The 12182-nt window shown below is 41.5% G+C and overlaps 1 protein-coding gene across 6 annotated transcripts in view; it reads left to right on the forward strand.

Moving 5' to 3' along the window:
- TIAM1 (TIAM Rac1 associated GEF 1) overlaps positions 1-12182 on the forward strand; it is a 248244-nt gene that overhangs the window by 118325 nt on the left and 117737 nt on the right. The gene's annotated exons all lie outside the window — the stretch shown is intronic.

Here is a 12182-nt window from a genome sequence, read left to right on the forward strand (position 1 = left end):
CATGTTACTTATTAGAGATGCGTCCTTTCCCCAGTGATCTGGCTTTATTTTCAGTAATTACAGGTTGCCATGCTCTTTAATTGTTTAAAATGAACCTTGTGAAAGGTTTCAACTTGAATAAAGCCCTGTTAGTTTCTGCACGGCACTGAAAACTTGAGCATTTGAAGGGCAATACTTCAGTAGTTTTAAAGAAAGGCAAAAGGGCTTAGATTTGATGAGGTCTCACTTGTATAACATTTCATAATATTGCAGAAACCAGGGCTACTTAAAGCTCTTCCATGCTGAGATGCCCCTTTTTCTGGTTATTTCCATTATTACTTAGAGTTATCTTACATGTCAGTTACTAATTTTAAACTTAAAGTGTTTAATTCTGTTTTTTGAGGGCAGAATATGAGTACAGAACTCTGCTCCCCTGAGTAATTATGAATAGTAACCAAACTTATCAAAGGTTGTCTATAAAAGCATTCAAAAGCTACCCTTTGCTGACAGTGGGTGTCAGCAGTGGGTGCAACTGAACATGTGTGAAAAAGGATTCGACACAAGCCTAGACCTGGACCACCTTGTCCTGCACCGTTTCAGAAACGTCAACTATTGTTTATGAACTGCTGATGGACATGGACTATCTTACAGCTAAACTGGATTCAGAACTGGTTCAGATGCACTCTTTGTCCGCAATGAGTAATTTTTCTCATGCAGACAAAGCACGCATTTTTTGGTGGAGATAAGTCACACTGTAGCAGCTTTAAATATATCACTTTTGTCATTTCATTTAATACACCAGAAACCCGTTGTCAAGGCAGCTATTAATTTTTGACATTATTTTCCCATTCCAGGGTTGATTTAAACTTTCACATGCAATTAGCATTTTTGAACTGTGGGAGCAGTTTATGCAGGTATTTTTTCAATCCATTTTGAACTAAAACTGATCAGCTCTTTATGAAAATTCGTAGACAATTGCTATGCTAATCATGGTAAATCATGCTAAGAAACCCAAGGCAAAAGTGTGGCTTGCTTAGTTACAGTTGCTAATTAAAGTGTATTCTTTAAAGGCTGCACATCTGTTATAAGTTGAAAATCTTGATTTGGGGAGGAAAAGCTTTATTTTTCTGATGGCTGGTGTAAAAAACCTGGTATGCCACTGATTTAGAGCTGGATCCTGCAAGCACTTGCTATTGGGCATGAGGTTTGATCTTTTTGCCTATTTATATCAACCATAAAGTTTCCATTGCCTTCAATGTAGGCAGGATCAGGCATGTAAGACTCAATGGTGCAATAGTGAAGTCAGATGGGAATTTTGCCATTGGCTTGATGGGAGCAGGATCAGGCCCATAATGCTTACTCCTCTGAGCAACCACGTGCCCTGTTTTGTGGAGAACACTCAACACCTCACATCTGAGGGCCCTTTTAGTGTCCTTGAAGTGAGGCTTTGGCTGATTAGTCTGTATTGGCTCTTTACTGAGCTATGAGATGATAATGCAAGAAAAATAGACCTCTGGTAAGACTCTCAGAATGAAATATCAGTTTATTTAAAAAAAAAAAAAAAGTAAAAAGTCAAACATAAAAATAAATCTCAGGGTCCATCAGTAAAACATTTAACAGCAAATGGTGCAGCACTTAATAATTTTGTGTCTATTAAAATGTCTCTCTTTATATTATTTTGTTAAACATACTACAGACTGTGCGGCATGTTTTAGTGAGTTTTGTGGAACAATAATCCATTACTAGATAAGAGGAATAAATTATTTATAGCTTAGAGTGTTTTAACATCCTACCATGGGTTGTTAAGGAGGTCAAAATATAGAGCATTGAAAACGGGATTAATGCAGCTGTGCTGCAGACAGTGCAAAAGCAGAGGGAAAGGAAAAGTTACAGTAATCATATAAATATTTATATTTGAATCACAGTTCTTAAGACATTGCACTTAAAACTTACCGGTTTCTAGACCAAAATGTATTTCCTGTGTCTCTCTCTTTCTGGTGAATAGCTAGCATTGGTTGTAACCTCTCAAATTTTTATGGAACCATGACACCTAAACAAACATGAATATCTTTCTTCTCTAACTCAGCAGGCATGTTCTTTGCTGCTTGTTTGGTTTCCCTGTGGGATGGTGTCAAAAGACTTTAGGAACAGTGAGCATTTATAATAAATAACAAATCTCCTTTTTCTATCAGGAGGAAGTTGTTGTTTTATTTCTGTGAATGAAGCTTCCATAAAGAACTCCTTTGCAAATGTAGTGAAAATACATTCCCATTATTCGTACGTATAGTAGTTGGTTTGAAATCCTTGTACGAAAACTTTGAGTTGATTCATTACAATGTGCTTTTTATGTAATTATTATTTTTTTGTTTTTTAGAAACTTCCAGTTATGCTTTCACTAAGATTCTTTATAGTGCATGAATTAGAGACAATCTTAGCGCGTTTAGGCTCTGGTATTTTTTCCTTTACATGAAAGCCAGATACAGTGCCATGAGTAGCTTTAAAATAAAATTCTAAAAAACAATCAGTGATCCAAATTCTAACCAGCATTATAGCACTGTGCGTATCATGTAGTCATCAGTGTTGTGTAATTTATAGTCTTCCAAGGATGCTGCAGAACCATGCTACCATTGTCCTTCAAAGGCTCTGTCTAGCTGGATCCTTACCAAAGTTTGAATGCATGCCATCTAAAATGTTGTAACATAGTGCATTCAGATAGTGTGTATGGGGGTATCTAAACTACCTTATTTTCCTCCTAAAATTTCCCATGATTGCTCTCGATAGAGATGGGAGTGTACCGTGGGAACCTAGTGTAGAGAAGACCGCCAGTATTTTAACTACTGCGTTGTCCAGTCCTGCTAAGAGTAGGTCCAAATGACAGGGTGTTTAAATTGCTATGCATATGCTGGTGTTCCTTTCCTTGCTGCCACTGGTGGAGCTGCCTCAGCAATAATAACTGTGCAAATTTTAGGAAAATAAGGTTATGTCTACACTATGGACCTTACAGAGGTGCAGCTGTACCGCTGCAGCTACGCCGCTGTAAGGTCTCCTGTGTAGCTGCTCTGTGCTGGTGGGAGAGAGCTCTGAGCAGTACTGAATGACAACAGTGAGGAATGCTAACTATTATGTCTGCATAGAGTGTTTGTAGAGAAGCAGGAGTCAGGGAATATTTGTAGCATGAAGGTTACTTTGCAGTATTATTTTTCTTTCCGAACCCTTAAGAACTAGTGGACCCAGTTTTGTACATTCAGAACAGTGGGAGTTTTTCTTGCATAACAAGTACTGAATTAGTCCTGTTTAACAGTGCATTTATGGAGCACGTTTTTGACATCAGTATCAGTAATCTCAGTACTACTATCTTTCTCCAAACACCCTTCAGCAGGAAACAGGTTTTTTTTTTTTTTTACAGTTATGGACCAGGCTGATGACCACACCGTGCACTGCACTAGAGAGATCTCAGGACCTCTGGTGCTCAGGCTTCTAGAGTTCAGATGCATGGCAGAGTTGAGATGTTTTTGAGAACTGTGGATAGTAGAATCGAGAGTGTTGGCTATGCTGCTTCCCCAGCTCTCTCCAGCCACTGGGTTCTACTTTAATCCCTGCTCCTGGTTTGCTGTGTGACCTGTGGCAAGTTACTTAGGGTAAAGTTTTTTCAAAGGTGACCTCTCATTTGGGAGGCCTTTATTTAATTGCTCAACTTTTAGACCCTGAGAGCCTGATCTTCAGAGGTACTGAACATCCCCCCAGTGAAGTCAAGTGGAGTGGTGGAAGCCCCAGCACCTCTGAAAATCAGACCCAAAGTATCTTATGATGCGTACCCCAAAAACAAAGGTGGCCAAAACTAACAACCACTTACGAAAATGTTTCCTTACCCTCTCTGTACCTCATCTGCTGCATCTGTAGACTTGCACCACTTGCCTGTCATTGTAAAGCATTTTGAAACAGATAATTGTTGAAGAGCATGTAAGTGAAAAGTATTAGTATCAGGAACAGGAAAGACGTTACATTCTGTTTTGTCTACATATGATACTACATTAGTTCGCACAGGGAGTTGATCAACCAAACAGCATAAGACTTTAAGCATAACTGCTCCCAGGTTTCCCAGGCTCCCAGGTTTCCTCATCAGGAAATTATTAGCTAATTCATTGCAAATTTATGCAATGAACAAAGTGGCTATTCTGCCAAGCATCTGATAACTTTAATTGGAAATGACATGTACAAAATGCCTAAGATAACTTTGTTTAAAAATTAGTAATGTGTTTTTAAAAGCAACAAAAGATTGTCCTTTTCCTTCTGCACAACTAGTGGTAAGGCAGCCATTAGGCCTAGGTCTAACTTTTGGTGTAATCCAAGCAAGGAAAGACAGTGTGTCCACATTTCCGATCTGAATCTGATGTGTTTATAATCAGCGCCTGCATACTGAGTAGTCCTTTTATCATTCTCAAAACCCTTCTGACTTTCTGAAATGTTCACTGTTGCTAGTTTTGCTTCCGCCTTTTATTTCTTGAGTTGCTTTTTTTCCTATCTAGCATTCTGTAGAGATGATAGACAAAATAATTAAGGAAACAGAAGCTGACATCCACCTCCATATATATTTTAGGATGAACTTTTATTTTTTTATAGGTTTTCCTTCTGCATTAATCACTGCCATAACTGAGCACCTCCCAAATTATTACAAAGACTTGTTGGGCTCAGGGCTTCAATGTCTTAGACCAGGGGTGGCCAACCTGTGGCTCCGGAGCAGCATGCGGCTCTTCAGAGGTTAATATGCAGCTCCTTGCATAGACGATGACTCAGAGGCTGGAGCTACAGATGCTAACTTTCCAGTGTGCTGTGGGTTGCTCACTGCTCAACCCCCTGATCTGCCCCAGGTCCTGCCACCACTTCACCCCTTCCCCCAATGCCCCTACCCCTTCTCCCGAGCCTGCCATGCCCTCACTACTCCCCACCAGAGTCTCCTGCCTGCTGCAAAACAGCTGATTGAGGTGGGCGGGAGGAGGGCGAGGCGCTGATTGGCGGGGCTGCCAGTGGGCGGGAGGTGCTTGGGGCTGGAGCGGGGTAGCGGATGTGGGGGCTGCTGACCTATTACTGTGGCTCTTTGGCAATGTTCACTGCTAAATTCTGGCTCCTTCTCAGGCTCAGGTTGGCCACCCCTGTGTTAGACATTGTCAAATACAACAGAAGAGACAGTCTCTGCTCTAAAGAGCTTGCAATCTAAGATAAAAATCCAGACAAGGCTTGAGGAAAGGCAAAGTGAGCAGGCTGATGACAGGCACGTGTTATGTTACTTTCATGCCATTTTTGAAAAGTCTATTTGTGCTAAAAATAGTTTTAGGGTTTTTCTGGATGGAGCTTGGGGAGTAGATACGCTCTAGGAATTATTTTGGGAAGTTCTATGGCCTGTGTTACTCAGGAGGTCAGACCAGATGATCACAATGGTCCCTTCTGGCCTTGGACTCTATGAATCTATGCACTTATATTCGATGTAGGGGAACTGAGGTACAGAAAGTTTAAGTGACTTGCCCAAGTTCACCAGGAAGTCTGTGACAGAACCTGGAACAAAACCCAGCTCTCTTGAATGGTTGTCCAGCCCTAGTCCATCTTCATCGTCTTCTGGGTGGATGTGACGCAGCACACCACTCACCACTAGTCTGGTGCCTCCCCCTGGCAGCTCTGGGGATTAGGTCGCCAGGTCAATGCCCACTCCTGCGGTTGCACGCTGTCACTTTGTGTCTTTCTCTGGTCTGCAGCATCTTTCTCACGACAGGAACTGCAGCATCCTCTTCATGACTTAGCCCTCTGGCCAGGTCACTCAGTGTTCCTCCCTTCCAGTGTATATCAAAGTCTTTCCTTCAGCAGCCCCAGGCAGTCTTCTCTTTCACTGCCTCAGGTGCCACCCTCTCAGTGGCTGGTAGGGGAACCCGGGCTCACTTTCTACTCCAGATTCCAGTTCAGCGATCCTCAGCCCAGCAGTTCTGAGCTTTACTTTCCCAGCCCTTTCTGCTCCTTCATTGGACTGGTTCCGTCCCCCCCCCCCCCGGGAGTATCAGCTCCAAACTCTCCTCCCTCTTCCAGGGAGTGATTGCTGCCTGCCTTCTTGCAGCCTTTCCCAGCTGCCCCCAAGTATTCCTCCCTCTTCCCAGAGAGTGACTGCCCTTTCTCATCAGCAGCCCCATTCTGTTGCCAGCTACCTGGTTTTATAGGCCTCGCCTGTTCCTGCTCATCTGAGCCTGCTTTCAGTTAACTCCCTGGCTCCTCCTCCAGGTGTAGCTGGTGTAGTTAATTGGTCTAGCTGGCCATCTTAACCCCTGTCAGTCCTATGTGGGGTGGGCGCCCCTTCACAGTGGACTGTACTTTTCTCAACTCTTGTAGTGTCCTAAAGCACAGTTAACAGGTTGCAGATGTCAGAGAGGAAAGCATAGCCACTGTGCACCAAAAAACTTGACAGCCTTGTTGAAAGACTCTGGGACAGAATAAAGTAGTGAACATAGATAGAGAAACCACAACATCAAAGTGATGAAAGCAGGGCTAGGTGGGCTACTTTCCTTTCTTTTTTCTCTTTTTAAACAACCTAATCTTAATGGTTTTTGTAGTGTCTATGTAGGGTTTTTTGGGAACATTTTTGTAGGGAGCATGAACCTTTAATATTTCAGCTAAGGATGGAATAGTTGGTAGCTTGGATGAGGGTTTTTTAAATCACAGATCTCACAATATTTGGTGTTTCTCAACGTCCTTGTTCCTGGAGTTATGTGAATACAAGAGAATCTCGCTTTTTGGGGGGGGGGGGGGGGGGAATAAAAACTAAGATTTGACCCCATTGATTAGAGGAAAAACTTGAAAATGTGACCTGAATGCTTCAAAGATCAGAAGGTAAATAAAAATAACACAATGTATTATTTATTAAAAAAGAATTCATGATTTTAAGCCAATCTCATGATTTTTTTGGACACTTGACTCTGGCAATACTGTATAATTTTCAGAGCAATAATAAAGGGCTCGGCTCCACTATGAATTGCCCTGACACTGACCTCCCTTTTGCTGAGGAGGTTAGGCTATGTGTACGCTACAGCCTATGACGGCAAAACATATGTTGCTCAGGGGAGTGAATATTCCACCCTCCTGAAAGACATAAGTTACACCAACATAAGCATTCGTGTGCAGAACGCTGTGTCAGTGGGAGAGCGTCTCCTGCTGACAATAGCTTCTGCTGCTCTGCTCGTTTTGAGGTACAGGACAAGCTCTTCAGAGCTGCTGACCCTGGGTCACTCCCATCAATTTCAGCATGAGGTATGGGTGCTCAGCAAATCTGGAAATGAGGCCCAAAATTAACTAGAGACAAAAGAAAACTGACCAAACAGAAGACAATTATTGGTGCTGCATTATATTGACAATCAGATATTGAGCCTTGCCAATAGATACGTAAAGTTCTAAGACCGTTATAAAATTCTACATAGAAACCAGTGTATTTGAACACTAAAGGGAAACCTTTTAGTATGTTCTGACTCTTCTAACCCACCAATTCGTTACACAAATGACAATAAAAAAATCCATGCCTCATTCTTATCTGTACAAAGGTATTATTTATCTTCTCATGTTACTCTGAATTTGGGACAGAAAAAATGGCTGTTGTCACAAAGTTCCTTGAGCAGACTGAATAATCTCTTGCCTTGTGTTTCCCTTTTCCCAGCGGGAAGCATCAAAACGTGGTGATTCTGCAAATCAGGCTTTTATTTATTTATTTTTTTAAAATCTGTTTCCAAACTCTCACAATCAGTTAAATAACTAACTAACTAAATAAATTAAATAAAAAACAACTGAAAAGGGTCAATCCAGCCTCTCCACAGGATCTACTAATTCCATGTGTCTCAGTGACTTTCTAGATGTTGGGAAGCCAAAACCTTTTTCTGTGGCTAAAGAAGGTTCAAATTTCACATTTGAAATCTCATCTAATAAAACAGGCAGAACAAGAAGAGGATTATCTTCTTGAGACACCTCATTTAAATTTAATAGAGCAAAGCAGGAGGCCTGGGATTTGTTCCAGAGCCTCCCACCTATAATGTCTATCAACATTATCTTGAAATAATTGCATTGGAGAGGGTCCTACATTTTTAATTTGATCTCTTTTAAAGAGGTTGTGTGATCCCTTTCTATTTTTCCTAGGGATTCTTGTAGTTTTTTTAATCTGAGGGCAAATGGTGTAAACTTTTGATGTATTGTTTTGATGAAATTATACAGTATATTTAATGTAATCTCTTCTATCTAGTTAGATATTTATGTCCCTGTACTGTCAGGGTGCCTCATACACTAATGAATTTATCCTCGCATTACTCCTGTGACATAGGAAAGTATTATCCCCATTTTACAGATGGAGAACCGAGGCACAGAGAGATTAAGTAACTTTCCTATGAATCTGTGGCAGAGCCAGGAATGGCACTCAGGTCTCGAATACTCATCTAGTGCTTTAATCACAGGACCCACCTTTTCTTACACTTCAGAACTAAGGGTATGTCTACACTGCCCACATTACAGCGTGGCCATGGCAGCGCTGTGACATGGGCAGTGTAGACACGCTTTATTGCCGGCGGAGAGCTCTCCTGGCAATAAAAACTCGCCACCTTGAATGAAGGGTGGTAGTACAGCTCCTGGCGATAAAGTGCTTTGTCTATACTGGCATTTTTCAGCGCTGAAACTTTTGTCACTCATGGGGGTTTTTTCACACCCCTGAATGATGAAAGTTTTAGCGCTGAAAGTGGCAATGTAGACACAGCCTAAATAAACTAAACCCAGTCTTCTAGATCTTTGTGAGTCACAGACAGGGAAGACTGGAGCATGGCAGCTGCACTCCCAAACCCGCAGAACAGCTAACAGAACACTGTGGATCTCAGACAATTAATAATCTCAAATTTTGAAAACCAATGCTGCAGTTAAACATGTCTGTGCACATCTTTGAAAAATGTCCTCTGGCTGCTTGACCTGACTGATCCCTGAATGCCATCATAACTTGGTGAACATGAGGAAAAAAAACAATTGAAACAAAGTTGAGAAACGTGGGAAAGCCTATATGATTATTGCAAGTTATTTCATGAGACTAATGACAGAACGTGGGATTACTGATGGGAAAGAACTATATAATGTTGACTAATTTATTCAACATTTCTGATTGTTAATCATCTTCGATCTAGATTGTTGCTAGCCATTCCATTGTAAACCGTGAATTTCAGTCTCTGAGATCACCTCAGGCTGAAAGTGCTTATCCCAATAATTAGTCCATCAAATCCATTATTTTAAAAATTATTTTCATTTAATTGTAATATTTTATAAACCCTAAATGATTAAAGAAAACATATATGAAGGGCTTGATTCTTAAGAGTGTTAGGCATGGAAATTGTTTAATTTGCCCCTCCAAGTTACTGTAATTTCATGTGTAATTTGAGTGATTATGGAATTAATAACCAGTTATGCATCTAGCCATCTTATGCATGTGCAAATAGCCATTTTCCTTGGGCTGTGCATGCGAATGTGCATTTTGTGTTTGAAAATCCCATATGTAAGCCCTGATTTTCAAAGGTCCTCAGAGAATTAGGCCAATTTTGAGTGCTTTTCCATGCTGAAAGTCCCAAGACTTTCTAAATAAGGGCTTGTCTACACATAATATAAAGTTTGCGGATGATACCAAGCTGGGAGGGTTTGCAAGTGCTTTGGAGGTTAGGATTGAAATTAAAAATGATCTGGACAAACTGGAGAAATGGTCTGAAGTAAATAGGATGAAATTCGATAAGGACAAATGCAAAGGAAGGAACAATCAGTTGCACACATACAAAATGGGAAATGACTGCCTAGGAAGGAGTACTGCGGAAAGGGACCTGGGGGTCATAGTGGACCACAAGCTAAATATGAGCCAGCAGTGTAATACTGTTGCGAAAAAAGAAGACATCATTCTGGGATGTATTAGCAGGAGTATTGTAAGCAAAGCATGATCCATAAATCTGGAAATCCTGGACACCCCATCGTCTCAGGCATTGGCACCCTGACAGCAGGATTGTCTGGCTATGTAGATTCTCTCCTCAGGTCCTACGCTACCAGCACGCCTAGCTATCTTCGAGACACCACTGACTTCCTGAGGAAACTACAATCCATGGGTGATCTTCCAGAAAACACCCTCCTGGCCACTATGGATGAAGAAGCCCTCTACACCAACATTCCACACAAAGATGGACTACAAGTCGTCAGGAACAGTATCCCCAATAATGTTACAGCAAACCTGGTGGCTGAACTTTGTGACTTTGTCCTCACCCACAACTATTTCACATTTGGGGAAAATGTATACCTTCAAGTCAGCAGCACTGGTATGGGTACTGCATGGCCCCATAGTATCCCAACATTTTTATGGCTGACTTAGAACAATGCTTCCTCAGCTCTTGTCCCCTAATGCCCCTACTCTACTTGTGCTACATTGATGACATCTTCATCATTGGACCCATGGAAAAGAAGCCCTTGAGGAATTCCGCCATGATTTCAACAATTTCTATCCCACCATCAACCTCAGCCTGGACCAGTCCACCCAAGAGATCCACTTCCTGGATACTACAGTGCTAATAAGCGATGGTCACATAAAAACCACCCTATACCGGAAACCTACTGACCGCTGTACTTACCTACATGCCTCCCAGCTTTCATCCAGACCACACCACATGATCCATTGTCTACAGCCAAGCTCTAAGATACAACTGCATTTGCTCCAATCCCTCAGACAGAGACGAACACCTACAAGAACTCTATCAAGCATTCTTAAAACTACAATACCCACCTGCTGAAGTGAAGAAACAGATTGACAGAGCCAGAAGAATACCCAGAAGTCACCTACTACAGGACAGGCCCAACAAAGAAAGTAACAAAATGCCACTAGCAGTCACCTTCAGCCCTCAACTTAAACTTCTCCAGTGCATCATCAAGGACTACAACCTATCCTGAAGGACAATCCCTCACTCTCACAGATCGTGGGAGACAAGCCAGTCCTCGCTTACAGACAGCCCCCCAACCTGAAGCAAATACTCACCAGCAACCACACACCATACAACAAAGACACTAACCTAGGAACCTATCCTTGCAACAAAGCCTGTTGCCAACTGTGTCCACGTATCTATTCAAGGGACACCATCATAGGACCTAATCACATCAGCCACATGATAAGAGGCTCATTCACCTGCACATCTACTAATATGATATATATGCCAACAATGCCCCTCTGCCACGTACATTGGCCAGACTGGACAATCTCTACACAAAAGAATAAATGGACACAAATCAGACATCAAGAATTATAACATTCAAAAATCAGTTGGAGAACACTTCAACCTCCCTGGTTACTCAGTTTCAGACATAAAAGTCTCAATTCTCCAACAAAAAAAACTTCAAAAACAGACTCCAATGAGAAACTGCAGAATTGGAATTAATTTGCAAACTGGACACCATTAACTTAGGCTTGAATAAAGACTGGGAGTGGATGGGTCATTACGCAAAGTAAAAACTATTTCCCCATGCTAATTTCCGCCCCCCCCCCCCCACTGTTACTCACACCTTCTTGTCAACTGTTTGAAATGGGCCATCCTGATTATCACTACAAAAGGATTTTTTTCTCTCTTGCAGGTAATAGCCCACCTTAATTAATTGGTCTTGTTACAGTTGGTATGGCAACACCCATTTTTTCATGTTCTCTGTGTGTATATATATCTTCCTGCTGTATTTTCCACTGCATGCATCCGATGAAGTGGGTTTTAGCCCACGAAAGCTTATGCCCAAATAAATTTGTTAGTCTTTAAGGTGCCACAAGTACTCCTAGGTTTTTTTGCTGATACAGACTAACATGGCTACCATTCTGAAAGGCATGAAAAATAATTCTTCCGTTCTACTCCATGCTGATTAGGCCTCAACTGGAGTATTGTGTCCAGTTCTGGGCACCACATTTCAGGAAAGATGTGGACAAATTGGAGAAAGTCCAGAGAAGAGCAACAAAAATGATTAAAGATCTAGAAAACATGACCTATGGGGGAAACTTGAAAAAATTGGGTGTGTTTAGTCTGGAAAAGAGTAGACTGAGGGGGGATATGATAACAGTTTTCAAGAATATAAAAGGTTGTTACAAGGAGGAGGGAGAATGAATGAATAATATCTTTATCCATTGTTAATGAAACTTGTTATGGGCCATT

Source organism: Chelonia mydas, chromosome 1, assembly GCF_015237465.2.
Source record: "Chelonia mydas isolate rCheMyd1 chromosome 1, rCheMyd1.pri.v2, whole genome shotgun sequence".
Taxonomy (NCBI): Eukaryota; Metazoa; Chordata; order Testudines; family Cheloniidae; genus Chelonia; species Chelonia mydas.